Below are 5,512 nucleotides of genomic sequence, written 5' to 3'. Positions count from 1 at the left end.
TATTCGTTTCACTTTTACTGGTGGCCACACATATTTTGCATAAGCGTTCTCTTACCTGCACTTTCTTTTTCTTTTAATTGCCTTCACGCTTCAGGTCCCTGTTCGAGTGCCACTTGCCGCGGACCAGCCGGAGAAAGAGGATCTCACCGCCCAGGGTCAGAAGGGAAGGGGTAAGGAACTGAAGTAGCACCGACGGGTGGGGTCAGAAGGATCAAGACAACTGATGGTTGCAAGGCAAATTGTATTATGCTACAGTTGCAGATTATCTAGACTAGAAATCGGAAGGTTGCCAGATGGTGGTTTACATTATCTACAGACTGTCTCGGCTCAAGATAAACTTCCCTGGGAGGAAACCCATAAACCCAGAAGCATCAAAAATAACCTGCATGTGCAGGGGGGAGACAGCTTGCTTGTCTCATTTTACATTCTTTCTGATCTCTGGGCCCTGGTGATTTATCTCCCATGGAATGGAACAAGGAGGGGAACAAGTAGGGACAGTCCCTTCGAGCAGCGGCCGCATGCCTGGCATGTCCTTACCTGCCCTCAAGGCTGACTGCTTCCCACACGTATGTTGCCTTGTTTAAGCCTCAAGCCCTCGATCCTTTGTTGAAATACAATAATTTCATTCCTATGGTTTTCAATACCAAAAACTCAACCTCCAGGAGGGCTAAAGTCTAATTTGTACTCCAAACCAAGTAGCAGTGCAGTTCGCTACTACTGAGACTGAATCCATAAAGACTTCAAGACCACGTCCAGAAGACAAGTTATTATATATAATACCCTAGAAGGTCTGAAACATAATTATCATATACATAGCTGGTCCTTCAGAGCTTTTTACCTATAACATGTTTTTTGATGAAAGTTATTTAATGTACTGGAGATAACTGTGACTTACTGATCAAATATTTGAATACTTATACTTACCTGGGATTTCAGTTCTGCTGAAAGAAAAAGGAAGAACAGGACTCACTAAAACAAACAAACAAACATTAGAAATGAAAGTAAAAATCTTAACACACACTATCACTTTTGGAAGCAGCATAGAGGGGCAGTCAACGGTAAAACACTGGTGAAATAGGTCAACACTCTAGGCCAAAAATCCATTATTATTATCATCAGTGACAGTACCACAACTGTGCCCTTCAGAATTAATAATCACTCCTAAGAATCTTCATTTGGCACCAGATGATGCGGTTAAGAGAAACACTCTGGGAGGTTTTGAATCAGACTTGTTTTTTTGTTAGCCAAGTTACAGGAGAATTTTTAAAGTGGGGGGAAGGGAAGAAGGAAACGGACCAGGAAAAGAATTTAAGCCATCATCTATAAACCAACAAAGCACTGATAGTTCCGAACATTATGTCAGACACTAAAATGACTGATATAAGCTCAAGTGGTTTACAAAACCTATAAAAAGACTACACCAGCAAAGTCCCCATTTATCTGTAGAGTTCAGAAACTAAAACAAGGAATATTTTAGCTTAAAAGCTTATCTCAAGAGAATCATACACACTTCACATGAATAAAAATACCTGAAACCAAACATTTTTAAAAGCTCCAATACCCAAAATATAAAGAAAAATATTAATTCAGAAGACTCAATCAATCCATGATAATCACAAAACGGCTGGGCAATCTCTATCTCCCTTCCACACTAACCATCCATCCCATGGAAGACCAAGGGAGATCAGACCTTCCACACTTACCTTCCAGACCTTCCAGACACCTGGCTGCTGCAAAATTCTATGGAGACTCCTTGTGGAACAGCAGTTTCCCATCTCTTGTGTCTCTCCCTATCATGATCATGATCATGCAGGAAGCAAGTCTGGCTGTGCTATTTCTTATCATTGTCTGTCACCCATCTGCAGCATGGTATTGTACAGATAAGGAAAAAGTAGTTCCCTTTCCCCCAGAAGGTTGAGGCTCAGGTACAGGGTAATTCTCCTGTGCACACAGTCATTATTTAGGCCCACTCAGTGACTTCAACAGGCTTAATCATGTGATCAGGTTTGTTGCCAGCTGCGTAATGCTCCCACATCTGTAGATAGAGCCGCTCTAGGTCCATTGTGTATTGCTTGGTGTTGAACAGAGGGCTAGATGTTCTCTGCTTCCAGACTTTGCCACGAATTTTCTTCAGGTATTCTAGATCAGTTCCCAGTTTCACAGCTATGTCTTCATATTCTTGTCTATTTTGAGCAATAAGCTCAAGACAGCCTAAACAAGTGAGCTGGGAAGCTGCAACTCGGGAAGCAAGAGTCTCTCCTGGCATAGTCACCACGGGTGTCCCTGACCAAAGGACATCCATCCCTGTGGTGTGTCCATTACAGAGTGGAGTGTCCAAGCAGACATCAGCCAGCTGGCCTCTCCGAACATGTTCCTCTTTAGGAGCAACAGGTGAAAAAATGATACGCTTCTGGGGAAGGCCCATATTTTGTGCATACTGTTGAATATTAGGTTCTCCTACTGCTGGAAAACGCAACAGCCACAGTACACTATTGGGAACACGCTTCAGAATATTTGCCCACATCTGCAAAGTAGATGGGTCAATTTTATATAACTGATTGAAGTTACAGTACACAATGGCATCTTCCGGTAACCCGTACTGAGAACGTGTGGTTACAATAATGGTACGGGGAACCTCCTCTCCAGTGGCAGCCTTAATGTTGATCTGGGTAGTTGCCAGTCCATTGCTAAGACTGAATCCATTAATTGTTATCTGAATTTGTCCTCTGTTGATCATTTCAATAACTGCCTCTGCAATAGTATTCATAGGAATGACAGGCATATTAAGAGCCGTATTACTGCTGTCTGCGTTGTCTCCTCCATCAGGACATTTCATCTTGACAATCTGCACATCTGGGAGACTATCAAGAAATGCTTTGAGGTCGATGCCGTTCAGCACAATCCGATTGTCATAAATGTGCCCATTGGACTGAAAATCGATGACTGCCTTCTTCTTCAGGTGAGGGAACATATTAGCATGATCGCCAATAAAGAAAGTATGGGGCATATAAGCCAGTTTCTCAGAATACTGCTCAGCAACTTCAGCAGGTGAAGTTTCCTGATCAGTGATGATATAATCCATGAAAAACACGCCACTGGTCCCAGGGTAGCCCAGCCACATTGCCTGAATAGGAGCTGGCCTGAGAGCAAAGAGTTCATTTCGAGCACCCCTGGTATAACCATTCATATTTACAAGGATATGTATACCATCTTGATGGATGCGATCAGCTGCTTTCCCATTGCATGGAATCTGAGAAAGATCAATGAAATGATGGGCTTCTGCCATCACCTTCGCTCGGAAGTTTGTGCCATCATCTGGGCTCAGGGCATAACAGAATACCTCAAATTTATCAGGATTGTGCATGCCTGGAATAGACTGCATAAGATGAGAAGTAGGATGATTCCCAAAGTCAGAACTCACGTATCCTACACGCAGTCGACCATCACTGAGCTTCAAGTCTTTTGGATGTTCGTACGGTGGTTTATGAAGGACACCGATCTCATCCAAGCAGAGGTTCCCGTGGCTCTCAGCAATAGCCTTCCTGAAGCCATGAGAAAGAGGATAGAGCATACTATGATGAGGCTGCACAGAAGGCAACCTATTCTTCTCCAGCTGGTCAGCCACAATGCTGACCAACTTCTTCATTCGCTCATCATAGTCTGTCCAATCACAGGCAATCTGCAGGCAATGAGCCAAATCACAATAAGCGTCAGGAAAATCAGGTTCAAGCTTCAGAGCAGTGCGATAAGAAGCAATTGCTTCTGGAATATTCCCTGAATACTTGTGAATGGAAGCCAGATTGCTGTGGGCATCCGCAAGTGCAGGGTTAATCTGAATGGCACGAGTATAACACTGCAAGGCTCCCTGAACATCCTGCATCTCCTTTAGAGTGTTTCCCATGTTACAGTAGGCATCAGCAAAGGTAGGACTGATTCGAACAGCCTCCTTATAATGCATCAGAGCTTCCTGCAGTTTTCCCTGCTGCTGCAATACACTTGCTAAATTTGAATGGGCAACAGCAAACTCTGGGAAGACTTCTAATGCTTTACAATACAAGCGAACTGCCTCTTCAATGTTCCCCTGGTCTCCTTTGATATTGGCTAGGTTATTCAGAGAGTCTGCATGGGTGGGACACAGCCGCAGAGCTGTATTATAACAATCTTCTGCTTCGGCAACACTGCCCTTCTCTTCCAGAGCGTTGGCTAGGTTGCAGTAAGCATCAGGGAAATGTGGTTGCAACTCAATAGCTCGCCTGTAGGTGTCTATTGCCAGATCTATCAGGCCTTGCTCATAGTATACACAAGCCAGGTTGGCATGTACCACTGCATGATTTGGGCTCAAGCTTAGGGCACAAAGGTAAGCTGCCACAGCTCTGTCAAAAATCCGTGCCTCTTTCAAGACATTTCCTAAATTGATATAAGCATCCAGAAAATTGGGGTCAAGCGTGACAGCCTTTTCAAAGTGATGAATTGCAAGCCAAATCTCCCCTTGTGCATTGAAAACACAGCCAAGATTACTCCAAGCTACTGCAAAGTTCGGTTGCGTCTCCATTGCTTTCAAATAACATGCCTTGGCTCCTTCCAAGCGACCCAGGGCTTTGAGCAGGTTCCCCAGGTCACTGCGAACACAGTACAAATCAGGATTGCACTGAAGAGCAGAGACGTAAGCTTGTACTGCCCCTTCCATGTCGCCTGCTGCTACCAAAGCGGCTGCCAGGTTAATATAACCATCGATGAAATCTGGTTTGAGATGCAATGCATGCCGGTAATGCTCAATTGCTTCCTGCAACTGCCCTCTTTCCTTGTACACATTCCCCAAATTCGAATAGGCTTCTGCCAGAAGAGGGTTCTGTTTAATTGCCAGAGTACTAAAGTGGGCAGATCTGTCCAGCCTTCGACACTGGAAGTGTAGAGATGAAAGTAATAAAAGTACTCCAGTATTGTCTGGCTCTTGTCTCCACAGCTGCATGCAGTGTCTCTCAGCTGCCTCAAAATCTCCTGCCTGATACTCTCGATGTACCAACTCAGCTAACCCTTGGAAGGAAAGCATACGTTTCGTTGGTTCTGTGCTGTCGGCCACGTTGCCCACAGAAGACGCCATCTGGAGCTTCTGGAGAGAGTGAGAAAAGGGGGTAATTGAGTCCCGCTGCCGCCACTACTGGCAAGAATGTTTCTAGAGGTAGCAAATACGAGGGCAGCAGCCGTACCACTGCTTTGGCAGGCTTAAGCGGCGGCGACAGTTACAGGCACCGAACCTTAGGAACTCTGGTTGGCCATCTACCTCTCACGCTCTTGACATCTTAATTCTTAACCCTGCCCTCTTCCACCATTTTTCTCCTAATCAGGGAATAAAAATTACCTATACACTTGCCTTAGAAGAAATCAAAAGTCAGTAGTCCAAACACTTTTTAAAGTTTTGTTTTCTGTCCAGTTGGAAAGGAAATACATGATTGACTTTACTTCATCATTCATATAGTCAATGTGGAAAACATTAGGGCCGTGAATTTCAATA

At 44.3% G+C, this 5,512-nt stretch overlaps 1 pseudogene; it reads right to left on the bottom strand.

The window, feature by feature from the left end:
* Positions 1-1,704: 1,704 nt before the first annotated feature.
* On the bottom strand, positions 1,705-5,220 carry LOC117310929 (UDP-N-acetylglucosamine--peptide N-acetylglucosaminyltransferase 110 kDa subunit pseudogene; annotated as a pseudogene).
* Positions 5,221-5,512: the final 292 nt, after the last annotated feature.

Source organism: Tursiops truncatus, unplaced genomic scaffold, assembly GCF_011762595.2.
Source record: "Tursiops truncatus isolate mTurTru1 unplaced genomic scaffold, mTurTru1.mat.Y mat_scaffold_657_arrow_ctg1, whole genome shotgun sequence".
NCBI classification, from domain to species: domain Eukaryota; kingdom Metazoa; phylum Chordata; class Mammalia; order Artiodactyla; family Delphinidae; genus Tursiops; species Tursiops truncatus.
This window is presented reverse-complemented; position numbering and strand designations above follow the sequence as displayed.